Source organism: Globicephala melas, chromosome 18 (assembly GCF_963455315.2).
Source record: "Globicephala melas chromosome 18, mGloMel1.2, whole genome shotgun sequence".
In the NCBI taxonomy this organism is placed as follows: Eukaryota; Metazoa; Chordata; class Mammalia; order Artiodactyla; family Delphinidae; genus Globicephala; species Globicephala melas.
The window spans coordinates 22677948-22701455 of NC_083331.1; the positions used below are offsets into that span (position 1 = coordinate 22677948).

Genomic DNA, 23508 nt, shown 5'->3' on the forward strand with positions numbered 1-23508 from the left:
TTCGTGGCTTTTAGTCACCCTCCTCCTGCAACTTACCACACCGTGGACGGCTTTACCCTCTCTGTCTCTGAGATGTCTCCGTCCCTCTCAAAATCAGCCCTCCTTAAGTGATAAGGAGCAAAGACTCTCCAGCTGACAAGTGGGTGATGGCGTCAGCACCAGCATAGTCAACGCCATACATATTATGACCAGCTTCTGTGTCAGCGTAGTGCTATTAGTTGCATAAAGTGGGCTAAATTCATCCGGCCTGCAGACGTTGACTCGCGGACCAAGTCGGGGCCTCTGTGTGTTGTCGTGCAGCCTGGCAAGGACATAAGTCGGGGTGAGAAGCCATTTTGGCTCTGCTCACACACACGGGTGTCCTTGGGCACAGCTGGATCTGCCAGAGTAAGAGGTGCCTTCCACCCCTCCCCACTCATCCCCCGACAGAGGCACCTTCAGTAACCAAACTGTGCTGAGACACAGAGCCGAAGGGGCCCCATTTTCTAGCTCCTTTGTGGGCCAAGGTGGTCTCACTTACTATTTGCAGATGGGCACCCTCTGCACTTGGGGAGGCCTTAACTCACGGCATATATGTGAAAATCAAGAAGAACTGAAATTAAGTTTTCTCTGAAGAGGAGAAAACATCCAAAGGAAGACCAAATCTACTCTCTCTCCTTTAGAAACTGTGAATGGTGGGGAATCGTACTTTTGCTTTTGGATTATGTGACAGTGTTTGATAAATGTGATATATTTTGTGGTAATAATGATTTTGTGGTAATAATGATTTTGTGGTAATAATGACATCCAAGCGAAACATTCTGCAGTCTTTCTCTTCCCCTTCCTCTTCCCCTCCTCTTCTTTTTTGGTAGTAAGCATAGCAGATTATAAATGTCTAAAATATTTTGGGTGGCTCCGTGATGCATTTTTACCAGGCTGGATGGTATCATAAGTAACTGCAGCCGCCAGGTCCCATCCATGTGCTGTGGGCAGAGCGGCCTTCTGTCACAGAATGTTCGGGGGGCATGGAAGCCACATGCTTGATTTGCATACCGCTCAGGAGCCCTCAGGGTGAGGACTTGAGCCTGGCTTACTTCTGGAGCTCAGACATGGACCGATCTCTCCCATGGCTTAGGATTCCCTGAAAGAGGCTGGACTGAGAGAAAGCCACGTGGGAAGAAATCTGCCCATGGGACCAGACTGAGCGACAGCCTGGATGTCCAAGGGAACAGAGGCTCCAGGTACCTCTCCTGACTTAACTAGCTTCCCCTCAACTCCCCTTACCAACAGAAGACACCTGCTCTCACACACACACAAACAAGTGTGCTCTGGCATGAACGAGACTGTGGCATACGGCGTGGGTTGGCAAACTCCGGCCCTCGGGACAAATCCAGCCTGTGACTGTTTTCGTAAGGATGAAAGGCTAAGAATTGTTTTTAGGGTTTTAAAGCATTGTAAAAACAAAGCAGAGAAGAATGTGTTATAGAGATACATTACTTAAGCCTTTGAAGCCTAAAATATTTATTATCTGGCCCTTAAAGTTTTCCAGTTCCTGCAAGGAACTGGTCTCAGTGCCTAACGACTTCTTCTTGGTGGTGCCTTTTTGAAAGAGCAAGGCCCGAGAGTGGAAATGGTTTCCCTGATGGCCGGGCCTGGAGGTTGGCGTTTTAGAGGAACTTATTTGTCCAGAGAATGTTGTTGGGTGGGGGGGGGTCGATGGTGACTTGTGGGTGGCAGAGTAACAGTGGTCAGTGGAGCCCACGAAAAGCACAGCGAAGAGGAGAGGAATGCTCTCGGGTGCGGGAACAGCCACGCCCACAAGCACCAGGGCATCTCATAGGGAGTCACTGAGGAGAGGAATCCTGGGTGGAGTACGGAGAACCGGGACCTGGGCTTTTGCCTTAAACTCAACATATTTGTAGCACCATGAGTGAGGAGGCTGGGGTGGGGGGTGGGGGGGGACTTTGCGTTTACACTTACATTTAGTTCACAAAGTACATCTCATTTTGGAATTGTGAGAACCCTCTGAAACAGGTGAAAGGGCGTTTCTTTCGACTTCAATCTATAGAGAAGAAAGGATTGATGCTTGGTCAGAGGTGTGCCCTGTTCAAGGTCGTACCGTTGTTGTATGGTGGGGTTGGAAATCAGACTCACATTCTGGCTCTGAAATCTGAGCACCATCCTCAGGGTCAGTGAATTATCATTGTGAAGTGTTAACCCTGCACCCCAACTCGCCAACGCAAAAGGCTTTCCACTCAGTATGAAGTCTATATGTAAGTTTCTTGTGTTAACGTATAAAACAACAAAAATGGGTAGAATAGCTCTAGAACTGGAATCGTTTTGCATATCTCGCCTTTGTAACTTTCTCACATGGCAAAGTATACGTGGGAGAGAGTCTTAGCAGGTGTACGGGATGGCTCGCGCTGCTCGGGATTGCTTGTATATGTCTGGGAACGCTGGCTTGAGACAGATGGCTTGGCCATTCTAGCTTGACCTTCATAAAGAACCTATGAAAGGAGCAATTGTGAGAAATAATTAATGACACTATGACAGTCTTCATCAAAATTGGAGTGGCTTTCACTATTTTACCAAAGATGTCAGAGCAAGATCCTATTTACCAATAATAGACAAATCGAGTGGCTTGTTGTGTGTGTGTGTGTGATTTGGACGGCACAGACCGTCATTCCTACCTGATAAGACAGGAGAGAGAAGTTTACCCATTTACTCACCGTCTAGAGACTTTGATATTTTTCTCCTCATTAAGTGTGCAGGGGAGCCAGCTGGGTCTGCATGGGCTCTGGCTCTCCATCTGGGTCTGAACCTGAGCGATGGATTTGGTCCTGGAGCCAGTGTCACTGAGACAGGAAACAGCCAGCCACAGGGAAGTCCACCAAAACGAGAGCAATCCAGCCGTCCCAGGAATCTAACCGCATCCATATTCAGATAAGGAGAGCACTGAGAGTGATGTCAGGGACTCGGGGGGTAATGCTGCCTTTACACTGCTCATAAAGTATGTTAAAAAAATAAAGCCTTAGGAGTCATGCTTGTGAAGAGTGAGGACAGGAAACTGAGCGAAGCAATTCACACGGTGTCCTTTTCTTTGGAGCAAGAAGTTGCGTCAGTTTCTCAGAGTGGCTATTTCATCTTTTACCTTCTCAGTAAGCGTGCCTCGGTCAGCCATGGGTTAGCAGCTCAGGATCTGACTTGGATCTTTGCCTTGCTGACTCCTTGTACCTTTTTGATTTCAGCTCAAATGTCATTTCTTAGAGAGCCTTCCTCCCACCCAGTCTGGGGTTTCCTTCCCCTGGCTCTGCCCCCGCGTTCTCTATCTCTTCATTTTGTTTTATTTTCTTCACAGCACCTGTCGCTGTTTGAAATTGTTTTATTTCTTGATTGGCCTGTTTACTGTCTCTCTCTCTTACCTCTGGGACGTAAGCTCCATGGAACAGAAGCCAACTGTTTCTCTCTGTTCTACTGTTGTGTTCTGGAGCACATAGAACAGTGCCTGGCATATGGCAGGTGCTTCAGAAGTTCATTGAGTGACTCAATGAAAGAATGAATTAGTGAGGAAGTATGTGGTTTTCTGTTGCTTAATTGCACGGCATAGTGCCCAGATACTGGCTTGTGGTCTTTCCCTAGTAGGAGGATCCAGAGGGAGGGACTGTTAGTTTTCTATTGTTGCAGTAAGACGTTACCACAAACTTAGCGACTTAAACAGTACAGATGTATCATCTTAAAGTTCTAGAGATTAGAAGTCCAGCACAGGTCTCACTGGTTTAACATCAGACTGTTAGCAGGGCTGCATTCCTCTCTGGAGGCTGCAGAGAAAATCCATTTTCTCGCCTTTTTCAGCTTCCGGAGACCACGCACATTCCTTGGTTTGTAGCCCCTTTCAAGATGTTCAGAGCCAGCAATGATCTGAATCTTTCTGACTGCCATCTCTCGGATTCACTACAGCTGGGGAAGTTTCTGTGCTTTTAAGGACTCCTGATTAGATTGGGTTTACTTGGATAATCTAGGAAAATCTGCCATCTCAATGTCCTTGTTACTCCTATCGGTAAAGTCCTTTTTGCCAGGTAAGGTAACGTAGTCACAGGTTCCGGGAAAAGGATGTGGACATCTTGGGTGCGGGAGGGGAAAGGGGTCATTATTCTGCCTACAATGTGGATTTACTCACAGAGCAGGTAGAGGATGCTCCAGCCCAGAACATTGTATTCCCGGAATATATATCGTGAAGGACAGAGTCTTCCCAACACATTTATTCATTCAGTAAGAAAGATTTCTGGAGCTCATCGCACTCTCTTTGACAGTTTTGTTTCTGATGGCAGAGTGGGCGAGGCTAGATTGCTGTTTTGTAGGGTTTTGTAGGGTTGGGTGTGGGGAACTTGGAGAAGTTCACCTTTCAGGCCCAGGCCTGACGGTGAGAAATTGGGGTGCTAACCAAAATGGGATCAGTGTGTCCAGTGGGGACTCATAGCAGCTGGAGTGGTGGTGACAGATAACATTTATTGAGTGTAGGCCTGTTTGGAGTACTTTATTTAATTCATGCAATCTGTACATCAATCCTGTAATAGAGGTACTGTTATTATTCCTATTATACAGATAATGAAACTAAGGCACAAAGAGGTTAAATAAGTCGCCTAAGATCTTACAACTAATAAGTGATTGAGCCAGGGTTAAAAATCCCATGTCGTCTAGCTCTAGACCCTGCTCCCTAACCAGTGTACTCCCCTGCCTCTCATGGGGCCACTCAGAGAGTGGGTGAAGGAGCGAATGAGAGGGCCAGCGTGGGGTCTGGAGGGCACAGCCTCAGTTTCTGTGCAGGTGTGTTGGGGGGTGGTTGATTTGGACCCCTGGGTTTCCGCTTCCGGAACCTGGGCCAGATGGCACTGTGCGCAGGCGCAGCCCTCCTCCCGGGGCGGGGGAGACGTGGGAGGTGCTGTCTGTGCTGGGAGGATGCGGAACCACGCCGCCCGTGGGCGTTCCCTGTGAGGCGCAGGCCGAGGAGCCGCGTTCTGAGCTCCTGGGTGAGCCATTTGCTGGGCTTCTGGGTTTCGTGGCGTACAGGGTGGAACGGTTGCAGAAGAAAGAGTTGGAAGCCGCGAGCTGACGTGTCCGTTTCATCAGTTTCCAGTTGTGGGTTTGGGCGAAGCCCCTTGGATTTGCTGAGCTTCTGTGAAGAGAGCCTACAAATTGTCTGCATCTCCAGGTGGGAGAAGGATCAAATGATTATTGAGAAGTGCTCTGTAAATATTGGTTATTACTGTCCATGAGCCTGACCCGCAAGGTGGGGAAAAGGAAGCATGTTGGGGCACCTCAGTGCCTCAAAACCTGTCTGGCTTGTATCACCCTTGGGGTAGCCTGAAGAGAGGGAGCAAGATACGAGATTTTCTTCCCATGAGACTGATTGATGGCAGGGATTTACAGGTCAGCCTGGGAAAGCATGTAATCAATCAGGGAGTAAGAAGGATATCTTGTTTGGGGCGTATAGGTCCATGGTCACGATGGCACTAATAACCCGGCAGTGGACAAGCCTCCTCCACTTGTTCCCGTCGCCCCTCATTTTAGTAGCTATCAGGTGGCCGGGTCTTGTAGGAAGGTGGTTTTCTGTAGTGGGTTTGCCATGATTGTGTGAGCGCAGGTGATGGCTGTGAGTGTCAGGCTTCAGAGGGAGGTGCAAAAACTTCCCTTGGAGTTGGTGAGCCTCTGCAAATACTTAATCAGTCACACATGACTGTCAAGAGCAGTGAAGGTTCTGAGATTTTACCCTGCCTGTGAGCTAATAAGTGAGCCTGCCACAGTTCCATACGTGTTGGAAAAAGACACAAAACTCCTGGGTCAGACACGAAGGATTCTATTCCACGTGGCACAGCCTGCGGCGCGAGCTTCCTGCTTGCGTCAGTTTCCCTTGTCCCCCAGTTCCCGGGGGGGCAACACTGAGTGACGCCAGGTGGGTACTTGACACCTGATGGGTCTGTGTCACAGCTGAGGAAGGCAGAGTTTAGGAAGCCACCAGTCTTTTTTTTAATTATTTATTTATTTTTTACATCTTTATTAGAGTATAATTGCTTGACAATGGTGTGTTAGTTTCTGCTTTATAACAAAGTGAATCAGTTATACGTATACATATGTTCCCATATCTCTTCCCTCTTGCGTCTCCCTCCCACCCTCCCTATCCCACCCCTCCAGGCGGTCACAGAGGGAAGCCACCAGTCTTATAAAGGGCTGCTGGCAAATGTACTCAGCCTTTATTATCCTGGTCAGGGAACCAGTCTGTCCTCTGTCCTGGAGGGAGATGCCGTCTTCATCCTTCCAGGCTGTTTAATTTACAGACATCCTTGTAAAGATAGTCTGGTATAAATGCCGTCACAAGACATGTAGTAAAGCTTCCCAGTAGAAACTAATGCATAACTAGCTAAATTCCTAATAATGACCTATCAAAGGTGTTTGTCTTTAAATACACGGAATTGTACCAGTGAGTTGATATAATCTGAATTCTCTTTAGGAAAAAAATCCATTTCTAATTCTCTTCACTTACTGAGTTATACTCAGTATTTTTGGGTGGTGATTCAGCCAAACTTGTTGCTTAAATTCTCAATTACCATGGAGTTCAGAATTTTTAATGAGTTGGTAATTGAAGGATATTTTAATTAAAAGTGGTTTACCTGGAGCTGCAGAAGGCGTGTGATTGATTGTTTGATCAGCTTTGGTTACAGGAGTAACAAAAGTAAGAATTTAACACTTTGACAGTGGGTGATACTGATAGAAACTTACCTAAAGAGTTTTGCTTAGAACAATACACACTTTTCTTTGATTTGCATGATAAACTTGCTAGGCGAATTCTACTGGGAAAATTATTATTTGAGGTACAAGTTTCTTTATATTTGATTTTTCAAATAATTCCCCACATATGTTAAATCTTTACTTATGATCATGGTTGAAAATTGTAGCCCTGTCATTTCCTACTCAGTATGTAGCCAGTGATAAACTGAACCCCAAAGTCTTGGATAATCCATGAAATAGATGAACTTTGAATTTTTTTAGGTTTAAACTTGATACAAGGACCCACACGGGTGTTGTAAATATCAGGAAGTTCAAGGACTCACCTTCTTCCTGGGGTTGGTGAGGGCTGTGAATGTGGCTGGATCTAGACTTGAATGCAGCTGGATCTGGATTGAACTTCAGATCTGCCAATTCCTAATTCTGTAATTTGCCTAAAATATCTGAGCCTCAAATCTCCTCATGTAACAACTGTAGATAATGACTACTGCGTCATAGGATAGTTGTGCAGCCTAAATGGAGTAAGTTATTCAAAGCTGATACATTCCTTTAATAATGTCAAGGGAATATTGAAGTCAATTCAGGACCATTATAAAGTTTTGTTGATTACTTTCAGCTTGGATGAAGCTTTAAATTCTTAAATTCCTTCTTTAAAGCACTCGTTTATTGTCTGTTATTTTTCTAGTTATCTAGGTGCATTGGGGAATTAAAATCATCCTTTAAAACTCATCTCATGGCTATCAAAAGCTCATAAATTGTGAGATGCTAATAGGAAAGTCAGGATCTGCTCCAACTTATTATTGCAGGAGCGCCCAGAGCTATCTCGGGGAAAGAAAGGGTTGGCTTAAATTCCCAGCATAAGATGCTTTGCAGATTTCAAAATATGTCACTCACTATAAAATCAAATCAATTATTTATCAGCCACACACATACTAATCAGGGTTGAAAGTATACAGACAACAGGGAAGAATGGACGGGTACCGTACTATTACCACTGCTAGTATTAAGAAATAACGACAGCTCACGCATGTGTGATGCCCTCAGTTTTATGAGAAATCAGGAACTGAATATTTAAAAACCAATTACAATGAATTAAGATGACTGAAAGAGCTATGACAGTTTGGGATTCTATTTTTATCGAATTAATCAGTGTCTCCAATGAAAAGTAGGAAAGAGATTTTCAGACTTGACAAACAACATGACAGCTTTGCAATGGGAATGGAACGAGAAAGCACAGTGAGCAGCTGTGAAGTTCTGGACTTCTTAAAATAAGCAGCTGCTGTGTTCTGAATATGAAGGCACCCATGACTGAAGAGGTAGAGGGGGAGAGGGAAGTTGATGGGCTGAAGGAAGATAAATGGTAAGGTGCCTGCCTTCTCCTGAAGTGTAAATCTCTATTCACTGCTACCGCGTAGAAAACAGCACTCTATGACGAGACCAGCTTTTATTCCAAATGTGTGTGTGTATGTATATGTATATTTTTATGTATGTCTTCAGACTGTATATAAAATGTTAAGGACTTTACTTAGTAGAGATTGGGTTAAATATTTACTTCCAGCTAAGTATTACCATATGCCTAAACTTTCAAATAGTAACAATTCTAAAAGGAGAAAACAAACGAACAATTTGGAAAATATCAAAGCTCATCTAAACTGGTTGTTAATGGAGGTAACTGGGTAATGCTGATATTATTTCCACTTAGTCCAACTCATATTCAGTAAGCACCTCCCGTGGGCAGGGTGCTGCCCTGGGTCTGTAGTGACTAACCTGGCCATGATCATCAGCAAATCTTCTCAGCTCCTTCGCAACCAGAGAGTGCACAGTGGGCAACGCAGACACCACGGCCCAGGCCTTGGCATCATCCCATGTAAGAGATGAGGTTTCTTGAATCTAACCCTTGCCCTCAAGAACCTTATAATCCAGTAGGGAAACTTGCACATTGGTGAGACAAGACACACATACACAATTTACATCAGTTTGCTCAGCAGTTTTCCTTTATAAGTAAAAAAATGATTTGAGTTCATTTTTACAGGTATTTTTTCCCCTACCTAATTGTAATTGTTCTACTTTGAAAGACAGTGAAAGGAGTGTCTCTTCCTTTTCATTTTCTACCTGTATTTTTCTTTACCTTGGACTGTATATGATCATGGAGATAAATATCTCACGCCTAGTACAAACACAGCTGTAGCATAAATGAAGCAGTAGAAAATCAGCTCAAGTGGAGGAAGTTCCAACTCTGGGCTCTATTAGACAGGAAAATGGATATTCCAGTAAACAGAGTTGTTGAGGCGACAGCAGTCGTCTGCACAAAGCTGCAGGGTCAGCATTTTTCAGATAGTATCATGGATGAGCAGTTAATGAAGTAAAGACATCCAATCCCAGCAGAATCTTGAGGAGATGAGGTCTATACTTTCTTCTCCTGGGACGTTGGAGCAAATCAGTGTTGATTCTATCGTAATCATCTCTTGGGTGCTTCCACCCTAAGTTGTTTCTTTTACTTTGAAAATCATTGTGTTGAAATGACCTTAGTGTCAGTGATACGCACAGGATAAATTTAAATGCTTTTCTAAAAATATTTTTCCTCAATAATTCCTTCAATTCACAATTAAAGTATGAAGTGTTGGAAACTGTCTTGTTAAACTCTTCATTTTCTTCACCTTACTGATTTTTTCTTTCTTTCTTTTTTTTTTTAACCTCAAATGGCCCATTCCGTATGGGTAGTATTTATCTCAGCTTCTAGCTTTCTTTCCTGATATTGATTAAATTTTGGGATATTCAAAGCAAGCAGACCTATAGAGACAGATAAAACTATGTGTCTGTGTGTACGTGTGTGTACGGGAGTTGTTATCCCTTTTTAAAGAACTATAGAATACTGGCAGGATTTTTTGAAATTGGAGGCTGAATTGTGTAGTGGTTATTAGCATATGTAAATTTGGACAAGTTATGAAGTAATTCTCTAAGCTTTTTTGTGAACTCATTTGTAAAATTAGGATAATAATATCTAATGCTCTTGTTGTGTATTAGAAGTTGGAAAGCATTTGAAATAGTGCCTGGTACATAGTAAGTGCTCAATAATAAATGTTATCATTGTGGCCATTATCATTCTGGTCATATTTATCTTGATGAGTATATATTTTAGGGTTTTGTCAAACGGAAAGCTTCATTTTAATTTGAGGTATCTTAAGAGGCCCATGAGACTTCTTTTTAAATTTTTTCTGTTACTGATAATGTCTCTGATTTCAGTTGAATTATTTAAATCACACAATGGTCACAGGGACTCAAGGGCCTTGGGGGCAGGAACATGTTTTATTCTAATGTATATCACCTTCTGGGTAGAACTTCATTCAGAGCAAGTGCTCGGCAAATTTGGACAGAGCTCTGGCATCTGGATTTAGTTTCTCACTTGCGTGGGGTTATACTAGGTTCACTTTTTGGGCTCAGGATTTCTAAGGTCCTAAAGCTAGAATTGGAGGCAAAAAGACCTGAGAATTGAGTTCCGGCTCTGCTCAGTTCTGGTCCAAGGCGTGTGGGGCTTCCTGGTCAGACATCCCTCCAAATCTCTAGTCTTCAAGTATTTGTTCAACACTTATTGAATGAAGGCATGGGGAAAATGATTGTAATGAAAATATATTGTATTTACAGCTTCACTGATTTATTTACTTTGCCCAAGGCAGGATCAATGTTCTGGGGGTAAAATTAGTGAAAGTTGCTCTATTTTAGTTTTTCTTGATTTTACTGTAGACTGTGTGTGTGTGTGTGTGTGTGTGTGTTCTAAATCAAGTAGTTGGGCTGTGTATTAAGAGATTTACATATTAGATAATAAAATCTCTCAATTGCTTGAGTCAGAGAGCACCGGCCATGCTTGTTTGATTTCAGAATTTTAGGGGGCAGTAACTGTGGGTTACTCCAACAGGATAGATGAGTGATTCTGGGGAGGCTCTCTTTGTGTGGGTGGGTGAGTGGGTGGGGAATGGGACAGGCTTTTAACTACCTGAGAGTGCTGTTTTTACATTTTGCTGGTTACATAAAGGATTGCATGATGAAATTTGATTCGACTGGTGCATATTACCCCAGTAACTTTTTATTTAGCACTCGGAAGAAATTGGCTGCTAAGGAATTGGCCTATTGCCCTGAGGCTGATTTGCCTCGGGCTTTGCCACTTACCAACTGCATGGTTTGAGGTGAGTTATTTTAACCTCTCTGAGCCTTGGTACCATTATCCTTAAAGAGTAAGACAGGAAGAAGGGAAGAAAAGAGGTCACACCAGCCACGTCTTTTCTCTTTGTTGGTTGAACGTAGGCGTTCCTGGAACTGCCACTTCTCTGCTTGCTTCTCATTGGCCAGAAGTGAATCACATGAACATTGCTTGCCGAAAAGGGTACGGGAGAAGTATGTACTTCACTTCTCTATTCTTTTTGGTGGCTCCTGGTGCCACCTTTCCCCCTCTTTCAAGCAAAAAGGCGATTGATTGGGGGTATTAGGCTGCTTCTAGGAATTTCTGTGTGTGAGAAGTACTGTTACATTAAACATGTGGCAGAACCTACCTACACGCTTAGTAAGTCGTAGGCGTGTGGAAAATAATGTATTTTCTCATGTCTGTTACACTGTGGATTGCTAGATGCTTTAATAGTGTTTTAGGAGAAAATAAAGAGTAAATCCAGATTTAATATGGCTATTATTTTAGGATGTATCTCATTTTCAAAAATGTTAAAAGTGAAAAAAATACATATCCTGTAATTGAGGAGCTGTGAAAGTAGATATGATGAACCTGGAAATTTAATTTTTTTCCTTAGATGATATTTTAAAGTAGGGCATAAACATTACGTGATTTCAACTATTCAGAGATAAAACAGATGTTCCTTTTCAAGGATATATACTTGGAATGTAATAATTTGGGGGAAATATTTTAAGATTAATTTTGCAAGGCTGCCAAAATATATATTTTTATATAATAAAAACAAGGATAACAGTAGAGAAAGACTTGCATTTATTTAATAAAAACAGCATTGAAAAATTTCTGAATAAATCACTTATAGATGCAAAGGGCATTGTTAAAGACATTAAAAAAAAAACCACCCCAAAACATAAAAACCATCCTGGGTCAGACTCCTGATCTACCATAGTACGTACTGTGGGAGGGTACTGTTGTCAACTCCACAGGTTAAATGCTTGTCCCTAATTCCGACTGTCCTAATCAATACTGTTTATTTGTATTTCAGTTCAGTTAATGAGTCAGATCGGGTACTGGTGATCTAAGACTAATGTCAACTATCTTCAGTGCAAATCTCCTTAAGAAAATATTGGGTTCTTAACATTTTTATATAATAGCCAATTTATTTTCTCATTAACTAATTTTACTTAATTTCTCAAAATTTTTCTCTTAGTGCAAGAGTTTGTATGTGTCACATTTTTTGTGGTGTATGTGTTAATGTTCGTGCCATCCCCATGCTGTCTTCTTAAATAGGTGTTAACACTCCTAAAACAAAAGAAAACTAAAACTAAAAATCCAGATTTGTGGAGGGTTGTGTTCTGAGCTGGAAGCCTCAGTGAATTAATTACATAATGTGCATAATGTAATTTTAATAAAACAGCATAATGCCATCAGCAGTGGTTGTAAAATCCAGTATTCAGATACATTATACATGAAATATGCAGCATCCTTTATCAGTCGTTTCCTCACAGTCTAAATTCGTGCCAGTCTGTACACACGTACACTCACACATACATACACATGCATACACACGTAAACACACGTGTACAGACATGTAAACACATACATAAGCACATGTAGTTTCCACATATATAAAAATACATATTTTTATAGAAAAGTATATTTTAGAAGGTTATGAAACAGCTTTAGAGAAGAAAATATATAGCCATAAATAAATAAAGACCCAGCTAAGCGATCTGGCTGGGAGATGTCTGATTCAAAAAAAGTAGCCATTTGGTTCTATTATCACTTCCTATGCACTACACAGATGTCAACTCTTTGGTTTAGTTGGCAAAGAAGTTTATTAGGTTAGAAATCAGTTCCTTAAATTACAGTCTGCTAAAATGCAGTGCAGTTAAAGAAACAGTGTCTGAATTAGAGGGTCAAATATTACAGTTTTCTGAAAAAGACCCTGGACACTTACGATGATAGGGTGAGTTAATTCTGTTTCTCTGGGTGAGGTCTCACTGTGAGGACACAATGTACCACTTTGGCTGAGATGCAATTTCCAATAAATATGGAAATTATGGCTTCCAGTGCTGGGCGCCCCCCCCCCACCCCGTATGAAATCTCACAGGAAATAACTTGAAACTATGTGATAGGTTTGAAATTAATTCCTGTCCCCCTCCCTGAAGTAACCAACCTCTATTTACAAGATGTACATTATTTCATGGCCATTCAGAAAGATGAGAAAATGGAGTCCTATTTTGTGGAATGAGACTGCAGTGATAAAAATCTCCTCGTCTGTACATGGTCATGAGGGGATGAGCTGAATAAAGCAGGCTGTGATTTTGTGAGTTGGGCAAAGTGGCCTGTGCTTTGGTAAGTTAAAGAGTTGCTCTTTGACCCGTTTTCCTGCTCCTGCTCTTTCTTTGGCTTCCTCTAATGATGCTCAGCAGAGAACTGTGATTGGGCTGTTTCCCTTTGCCAGATAAGGAGAGTTGTGTAACGATGGATTTCAAACTGAAAAGCATCGTTCTCAACCTTGTAAAATCCTGGTAGGACAAAGGCGAAACGTGCCTGCCATTTTCAGACTCGTTGGTTGAGGAACGGTTAGAGATTCATTACGTTACTTGGGTCGGCTTTCCAATCTACTGACCCCGGGTTGTGGTGAAGGAAAGCACAGCGTTTATTGTAAGGCAGCAGGCAAGGCATCCAGGGCAGTTAGTGCTCAAAATACCCCTGAACTCCTTGATGGGTTTCAGGAAAGCGTTTTTTTATTTTTTTCGGTATGCGGGCCTCGCACTGTTGCGGCCTCTCCCGTTGCGGAGCACAGACTCCGGACGCGCAGGCTCAGCGGCCATGGCTCACGGGCCCAGCCACTCTGCGGCATGTGGGATCTTCCCGGACCGGGGCACGAACCCGCGTCCCCTGCATCGGCAGGCGGACTCTCAACCACTGTGCCACCAGGGAAGCCCAGGAAAGCATTTTTAAAGGTACAGTGAGAGAGGAGAGTCACATGGCAGGGTGTGTGATCAGTTCGTGCACAGTTCTTTGATTGGTTGATCGTGAGATAGCAGGGCGGTATCACAGGAATTAACACTATCAGTCCTCAGGCTCCAGGAGATCTGGGGCCTCTGTGCTCATGGTCATCAGGTAAAGTCTTCTATTTGGTGGGGGTTTTAGCATCTGTAAAACAACTCAGGAATTGGGCATCAGAGACAGTTGTCTAGGAGGTGGGGAGAGGGGTTATCCCCAGAAGGCCCCATGGGTCCTGCTTCTTTACAGTTATACAGTGAATGTTGGGGGATGACGTTATTAAGAGTAGGGAGAGACAGGAGGTGTTTTGAAAATCTCTATAGATAAAGCAGAGACGCTCAGCATTTGTGAGTGGATTCTTAAAGGACTTGAATTCACATGTGGCAACTGCCCACTGAGATCAGAAAAACCCAATCTGAACATCCTCAGAATTTGCCTCCTGTTCCATGGGTATCTGAGAATAGGGAGGGTTCTGGGTTGGCCTGGCCTCTGCTGGCTGTCCGTGGGCTATGGGGCTTCATGGGGCAAGGGCTTGTGCTAGTGACCTTTTACTCCCCTCAGGACCGGTTTTTCCGAGGATCCTCCTTAACTTTCTGTATTACCTGCGGTAGATTGTCTGTTCTCTTTCAGTTGTGCTTCCATGGTTGAAAAAGATGCAGAGATTAACCCTGCTTTGTTCATTTCTAACCAAAGGAAAAGGAATTTTGTAAAGATTTAGTAGATTAGTAAAAACAAATACTTGTGTGCAATATTTTGAAGTCTTGGAAAATTGGTTCTGAATAAATTTAATCCTCATACAAGGATTGTGCCAGGATTGGAATTCTATGAAAGATGAGGGGCTGTGAGCTGAGTCCCCTGGGCTTTACGTCGACGTGCTTCCAAGCGGCACCATTAGAAAGCTTGTGCTGTTCTCCATAAAGTTAGAACCATATAAAGGTTTTTTTCCTCTCCAGCCCTTTTCTTTCCAGTTTCCCCCTCTGGTGCCAAGACCACAGAGAAGTGCTGGTTGGGTTAGGCCTGGGAGGTCCCCGTGTAGCTGTCTAGGCTCCTGTGGGCCTGGGAGAGACTCTGGCTCAGACTTGTGTTTGGAGTAGGACTGAGCTGGGGGTGGCCTTCCCTGGAGAACTGGGGGGGGTTCCGAACTCAGGTCTGGCTGCTCACCGCTCAAAAATCAGTACTCGAGAGAGAGGCAAATGTTGGTAGAAAGGAAAGCTGCTTTTAATCAGAACGCTGGCGATCTGGGGAGATGGTGGACTCAGTGTCCCCCCACAAAACCACCTCCAAAGATTCTGCTCAGCCAGGAAAGTTTTTAGAGAGAAAAAGGGAAGTAACCTCAGTTAATCATTGAGATGGGGGGGTCAGAGTTGTCCCCATCCGCCTCTGTGCAGGCTTGTGGACTTCTTGTGATCTTTCCTTAGATGCTACCTTGTTCACACAGTTTGTTCGTGAGGTTACTGAAGGGGAAGCTAGGGAAGAGATCTCGTCATATGTTAATTAGTTATTCTTCATTTGTACCTCTTTGATCTGTGGAAAGAACCAACAAGTTAGGCAAGGTATTACGTGATCAAGAGATTTGAAAGGTGTGCTGGGGCTGGAGTTGAGTAGAGCATCGGGGTGCCTGGTTTAAGGTTAGTGACAAGACAAAAGAGGCCTCCTGCAGAGACCCCTTTCCTGCAAGCAGCTCTTTGCTGCCAAAAAAGCTGCTTACAGGGGCAACCTGTACTAGGAACCCTGGGTCGTGCTGGGAACTCTTCCTGATTGGATTGGCCTGGGCACACCTGTGTCCCTTATACCCAGGCCCCCCACCCCACTTCCTGTGTGTCTCTAAGTTCAGCCCTTCTCCTTCCTGCCTCCTCGTGAAACCCGACACTGTTCCACTGCCCAGCCTCGCCACAAGCTGTGTCCAGCCCACAGAGGGCAGCCGGGACCGATGGCCCCCAGCTGCTGCGGGACAAAGCCAGTCCTGACACACCAGCCCTTGATGGAGGGAAGACTGAGCTGGGCACAGAGGGGTGAGGGAGACTGTGCTCAGCTGGGATGAACATGATTTATTTCATGATCAGTCTTACCAAGGTTTTGGTTGGCTTGTTACCATGTCTGCTTTTCAGAGAATTTGGGTGGAGGAAGCTGGACTGTTCTGAACATCCATTTTGGGGTGTGATTCTCCCCTTTAGATTTGTTGAATAAGTAGGAATGCCACAGTATAGGATCATGTTTACTAAGATTATATTTGTGATAGGAGCCTCATAACAAAAATTCGTGGCCTTCAAGAGTTTCCAGAGGTGGCCATAGAGAGTGTTGGGATGAGAAAACCGAGGCCCTGGAAGCTTAGGTGATGATGCTCAAAGCTAAGCGGCAAGTTGTTATACTGGAGCCTGGGCAGCCTAGGCTGACGGTCTGCCTGCTTTTCCAGAGTCAGCGTCCCACGAGTCCATGAAACAGTTGTTAACCACAGACTTCAAGTGCAAAATTTCACCTTTGAGGAGATTCCATCATTTGAAATTGGATGTGATGTTATGCTGCTCCTACCAATAGGAGACCCTTTTGTAGTGTTCGCTGTGTGTCACTATAACTTGCATGGCCCTGGGCATGGTTCCCAGTCCCAGTGGTGCATTGACAGCCCATTTGATGTTAACCCTTCTCGATGTTAACCTTCTTAGTAACAGCAAACCTTCTGTGTCTTGACTTCCCAAACCTCAGGTGGCTTGAATGTGGTCCAGGTCAGAGCTCTCTTCTTATTCAATCATTTGGTCTCTCTTGTAGGATCGAGGCCCAACTAACGCCACTGGCTGCACCAGTGGCTATGCTGGGGAGAAGTCCAGCCCAGGGACAGGGCCCTGCTGCTTCCCCATTGACAGATAAGTGTCTGTGGACCATTGCAGGACGGCTTCCAAGGACTGCCGGGCCTCTTTCTGCATGTGGCCCCGGGTCCTGGGACTCCCTAGTTTTCTTTTGTCCCGAGTAGAGGTCAGCGTGCGCCTTATGCTTTCCCCACTCTGCACACATGCACTTGCTCCCGCGGCAAGTCTAGTGCAAGTTCTGGCCCCTCCTTTGCTGGCTTATCTCGCTATGAGTAGCTGACAAGATCCAACAGAATCCTGATATACATCACATTTTTCTGATATTGGGTATCTTTAAACATATTCTCACCTCTCACATGTGGAAATTATAGAAGGTATATGGATTGAATATATGGGCTGGCCAAAATGTTCGTTCGGGGTTTTCTGTAACCTGTTACATCTTTTAGGCCAACCCACTATTTCCACGTTTAAAGTAAAGAGTGGCAGGTGTTCTTCTAGCGCATTTATCTCTGTCAAAAGACCAAAAACATATCATATATTCACTCTCTTTATATTACATTTTCTGGAAGTTTTTTTTTTTTTTTTTTTTTAACAGGGAACGTCACTGGAAACTGAGTTGTTAGTTCAGTTGCAACTTGGTTTTTAAGAGTGGGCATTTGTTCAAACAAAGAAATGCTTATCAGTGGAAATGATCACTGTGATAAATTGCCTTAGCTTCCCCGCTTACCTGTTATTTCCTCGTGGCGCAAAAATCCCAGTTTTAAGTTTGAAAAAAATTAGGCTGAAGGTCTTTCCCAGCAGAGCTTCCGTTTCCTACTGATAATTTACAGAGTTTGTCTCTGGTACCCCTTCTGGGACTCTATCTTCTTTCATCACTTCATAGGTATTAATCTCCTGTTTATTCCCCACTGTCTATCTTTATTTCCACTCAGATTTTGGTCTCTCTGTATTGTCATGCTGCTTTTCATTCCTTTCTCTCCCCTTGGTCCTGATCTTCAGAGCAGCTGTCATTGAAATGTTCCCTGTTCTCTGCACACATACACCGTATATGGGTATTTGGTCCTTGGGAGAATTAGCGCCCTGGAGAGCCGCCACGCTTGATTAGTAAGTGGCAGATACACCACTGCGGTGTAGAAAAGTTCTAACGGTTGTGTTTGTCCACATACGCCTTTTGTGTTTGTGGCCTCTTTTGTCCATTAGCAGTGTTGTGTTATGTTTTTGGACTTGACTTTTATTTGCAAAATAACACATCTATAGTGTCATCTGGCTGGTAGGCCCTGACAGCCTCTCCCAACTTTCCATTTAAGTATCAGTGGTGACACAGAAAAAGATAAAGACGTGATACCAGTGGAAAATAAGACAGATAGCCTTTTGCAGGATTCCCGAAGGAATTTCTACTGATTACGAGGCTGATAGAGCTGAACTGAGGAGAAAAGTTGTTGGCCAGCACTGGATTTCTGTACCAGTAGAAAGCCTGAGCAGCTCTCTCCTGTGGGTCATGTGCTTTTTGACATGTTCAAAATGCCATAGCAGATGAGAGTTCCCTGGTGGCCTAGTGGTTAGGATTCTGGGCTTTCACTGCTGGGGCCCGGGTTCAATCTCTGGTCGGGGAACTGAGATCCCGCAAGCTGTGTGGCGCAGACAAAAAAAAAAAAAAAAAAACTGTAGCAGAGCTTCTCTGCACCAGATTTTTATATATCTTCATAGACTGCAATTCCCAGTAGTTTACTGTCCTTTTTTAGTGGGTGGTGCAGAAGGGGAAGAATAAAATCCATCCCAGGTGGTGAAGTCCCTTCCCCATGTAACACACCAGGGATTGTAGCTTTTCTGTCACTCTGTGTTTGCTGGGGTTTGGGGGTAGAGAAATATGCAAGGAGGAAAAAAGAAATCTCACCCCAATCACTTAGGGTAGTCCGCAATGAATGCTAGCTAAACCCTAAAAGTTTCCAGACTAACTTGTACCATAAGGTGAAACTCAGAAGGGGATTCAGAAACCACCACCCCAGGGGCATTGCCAGCCAGGAGCTCACACATATTATCTGTTGGCCAACTAAGTATGAATAATTTTCTCCCATTTAGAGAGTAAATAAACACATAGAAACCCAAAATAGTAGTCCAGGAAAAGATAACGTTAATAGCGACTAGGTGCCGCTTTTAAGTTTTTTAATAAAACATATAAGTTGTATATGAACACAATATTACATAGATAAATAAAACAGTGTACAGATACTTAGATTAACAGTTATAGTCTTTCTTTTTACTCTCTAATTTCACTTACCTCCCCAGAAGTAAATATAATTACCCTTTTAGTGTCTGCCCTTCTAAATATTTTTTATACATACACATACTACCCCTCCCCCCATACACACACGAAGACATACTTTAAAATAGAAACAGCATTATGTTGGTCATATTGTTCTCAAACTTATTCTTTATTTAATAATATACAGTAGTTCTCTTTATCTGTGGGGGAGACATCCCAGGGCCCCCAGTGGATGCCTGAAACCTTGGATGGTACTGAACCCTCTCTATATTGTTTTTTCCTATACATACATGCCTATCATAAAGTTTACTTTATGAATTCGGCACAGTAAGAGACTAAAACAAATAATAAAATAGGACGATTATAACAATATACTGTAATAAAAGTTGTGTGAATATGTGTGTCTATCTCTCAAAAAAGCTTTTTAAAAAAATATTCTTTTCCATTATGGTTTATCATAGGATACTGAATACAGTTCCCTGTGCTCTACAGTACGACCTTGTTTATCCATTCTACATATAAAAGCTTCCATCTGCTTACCCCAGCCTCCCACTCCATCTCTCTCCCAACCCCCTCCCCCTTGGCAGCCACCCAGTCTATTCTTTATGTCAGTGACTCTGTTTCATAGATAGATAGGTTCATTTGTGGCATATTTTAGATTCCGCATATAAGTGATATCATATGGTATTTGTCTTTCTCTTTCTGACTTAACTTCACTTGATATGATCATCTCTAGTTACATCCATGTTGCTGCCAATGGCATTATCTCATTCTTTTTTATGGCTGAGTAGTATTGCATTGTATATATGTACCAGATATGCTTTATCCATTCATCTGTCGATGGACATTTAGGTTGTTTCCGTGTCTTGGCTGTTGTGAATAGTGCTGCTATGAACATAGGGGTGCGTGTATCTTTTTGAATTATAGTTTTGTCTGGATATGTGCTGAGGAGTGGGATTGCTGGATCATATGGTAGTTCTATTTTTAGTTTTCTGAGGAACCTCCATACTGTTTTCCACAGTGGCTGCACCAACTTGCATTCCCACCTACAGTGTAGGAGGGATCCCTTTTCTCCACACCTTCTCCAGCATTTGTTATTTGTAGACTTTTTAATGTTGGCAGTTCTGACTGTGTGAGGTGGTACCTCATTGTAGTTTTGATTTTTCAGAATATCTTATCGTGCACATTTAATGCCTTTTTCGTCTTAACTAAGTGCTTATCATTCACTGTGGCTGTAACTTTTGCAGTTGAGGTGCAACAGCAAAACTAGCACGAATTTCTTTTTTCCTCCTTCACAATTTCACAGAAGATTTGTTCTTACCATAGATCTTAGCAACCTCAGCATATGATTTTTTTTCTTTCCTTATTAGTCAAGAACTTTCACATTTTCACTTAAAGGAAGCACTTTATGGCTTCTCTTTGGCTCATCTGAATTGCCAGAATCACTACTCTTGTGCTTCGGGGCCATTACTAAGTAAAAAGAGGGTGGTGACTTGAACACAAGCACTGTGATATTGCAACAGTTGATCTGATAACTGAGACAGCTACTAAGTGACTAACAAGTGGGATACTCTGGTCAAAGGGATGATTCACATCCCGCATGAGACAGATCAGGATGGCATGAGATTTCATCATGTTACTTAGAATGATGTGCTATTTAAATCTTACGAATTGTTTATTTCTGGAATTTCCCATTTAATATTTTCAGACTATATTGACTGTGGGTAACTGAAACCTCAGAAAGCAAAACTGCACATAAGGGGGGACTACTGTATCTTAGAGATTTTTTCCCATATTATTACATGTAAATCTACTTCATTCTACTGAACAGCTATACGATATTCCACCGTATGGGCACGCCATAGTTTATCATTCCCCTGAGGCAGATTTTTACGTGGAATCCAGTATGGGCTTATTACAAACAATGGTACAATGACCTGCCTTGTATCTTTATGTACATGTGTAAAAATGTCTGTGGGACAGAGTCCTAGAAGAGGAATTGTTGGATCCAATGGTGCACGCATTTTACATTTGGACAGATGTGACAAACTTCTTCTAAAATAACTACCAATTTCCTTTGTCATCAGGGGTCTATGAAAGTGCTAATTTCCCACATACTTATACCAACACCAAACATTATCAAACTTAAAAATTTTTATTTAGGAAGGCAGATCACTTGCAGTGCTGTGATTAGTAGTGAAAGTCAGTACCTTTTCACATGTTTACCAGTGTAAACATCTTTAATAATCATAAAATTTAAATTTTACGTTTAAAATCTAAGAGAATTTTTATTTTGAAACTTGAATTATTGACTGTGAAATTCATTTGGAAGAATAAATGGGTGAGCTACTTAAAATTTTGAGGAAAAGAAAAGGTAAATGGTAGTGGAGGAAAGAATACTTGCCTTACAAGATTCCCTCAGTAAACTAAGAATCATCAGGTAACACAGTGGTGCAACTACAAGGGCTTTAAAAGATCCAGTAGGAAAAAAAAAAAAAGATCCAGTAGATGAAATAATTTAGTATATGATAAAAATGGTATCAAAATCAATGAAGAATCAAATGATTTCTCAAAAATGAAAATCATTTATTTATCATTTATTAAAATCATTTATACAGCTTAATATATATGTGATTTTGGACTTGGGAAGGTATACTAACTATACAAAAGAAAAAATGCTAAAGCAAAAGACATATTTTGATGTACTAAATTTAAACATTTCTGAATTGTAAAAAATAAATGCACCATATACAGAATCAACTGGCTCTGAAAACTGGGGAAAATATTTGCAACAAATATGACAGACATAAGGTTAATATCATCAATAGTTAAAGGAATTTCCCAAATTCATAAGAAAAAGAAACCCTAACACCTCAATAGAAAAATGAACAAAGAGCATGAATAAATAAAATGTAAATTCTCCCCCGCTCAGGCTGCTCTAGGAAGAGCAAACGGCTGATGGAAGTTGGGTGTTACAAAGTAAGCTGACAAATGAGTTCTTCTTTTTTGTAAAGGTACTGCTGTTTGTCTTGTCGGCAGTGGAAAACATTCTTGTTTTAAAGAATGTAATATTGGAAGGCATTGTACATTTTTACAATCAAATAACTTACAAGATCTATTATGGAAAATAAAATGGCTTAAAAGTACTTTATTGAGAGCAATATGTAATCAGATACAACACAATCACAGTGTGATGAAACTATTGAGTTGCCTAAATTTTGGTGATAGATAGATGATAGATAGATAGACAGAAAGGTACTTACATATAGATAATTGTGTTGCCAATTTTGTTTTAAAGATACTATTTCCTTACAGCATGGAATCTCTTTTATTTGTCCTAAAATAAATTAGCAAGTAACGCTTCCTGCAAAAAATGTCGCACACCGTTCCGCTGACTCACACTCTCATCTTGGCCCTTACTACTCCAGTGGTGAAAAGAGACAGGATACAGACCAGAGGAAGCACACACATGACTCAGTTTCCCTGGTTCCCAGCAGCTCTTCTAAGGAACAGAGGAAGCAACTAGTTCTTGGTCTAAGCCGGAGGAGCCTCAGGCTTGCCTCGTCACACTACTGCACAGGATATAAGTACCCTAAAGAGAACCCCAACATTGTGTTGCTAGAAGGATGCAGAATTTGCAAACTCTTTTCAATGCCACGGCCAAGAGTTAACTTGGCCCTGACCCACACCAGTGTTTCCTGCTCTAGGAGGGAGCCTTGTGCTATTAGTAGCTGCAATCCAGTAGTCCAAATTCTAGCAGTCTGCCCTAAGGGAAAAAAAAAAAAATCAAAGATTTATGTTAAAAAATATGTATTGCAGTATTATTAAAAACAGCAAAAATGTATAAACGTATCCTCAAATAGAAGAATGTTTAAATAAATTATGGCACCTTCATAGGGCTTCCCTGGTGGCGCAGTGGTTGAGAGTGCGCCTGCCGATGCAGGGGACACGGGTTTGTGCCCTGGTCCGGGAAGATCCCACATGCTGCGGAGCGGCTGGGTCCGTGAGCCATGGCCGCTGGGCCTGCGCATCCGGAGCCTGTGCTCCGCAACGGGAGAGGCCGCAACAGTGAGAGGCCCGCGTACCGCAAAAAAAAAAAAAAAAATTATGGCACCTTCATAAGGTAGAATATTATTATAGCCATTAAAGACTCATGTTTTTAAAGACCATTTAACCAAATGGGAAAACCCATTATTATGTTAAGTGGATAAAGCAGGGTTCCAAATGGTATTTATTATAGTCTAAGCCCATTTTATAAAGAGAAGAAAATAATAAGTGCATAGGAAGAAACTAGAGTGGACTACTCCAAAGAAAACGTAAGAGTAGTTTATAGCTAGATGGTATTATGTAGAGTTATATTTTTATACATTTCTCTTTGCCAAAGTATTCTACTGTGAGCAAATACTATCAGAAGTCTGTATACACACACACACACACACACACACACACACACACACACACATATCTTTATATACTACTTTGACATCCGCAAGGAG

At 42.4% G+C, this 23508-nt stretch overlaps 1 protein-coding gene across 7 annotated transcripts in view; it reads left to right on the forward strand.

Moving 5' to 3' along the window:
• ENOX1 (ecto-NOX disulfide-thiol exchanger 1) overlaps positions 1–23508 on the forward strand; it is a 604918-nt gene that overhangs the window by 157452 nt on the left and 423958 nt on the right. Inside the window, exon 2 of one of the 7 annotated variants that reach the window (XM_060288268.2) lies at positions 1115–1220. The exons of 5 other annotated variants lie outside the window; for them this stretch is intronic. The gene's annotated coding sequence lies outside the window, so the exon portion shown is untranslated. Of the gene's footprint in view, positions 1–1114; positions 1221–17833; positions 17854–23508 lie in introns of those variants that run through there. One more of the 7 variants, XM_060288269.1, reaches the window with a different exon arrangement.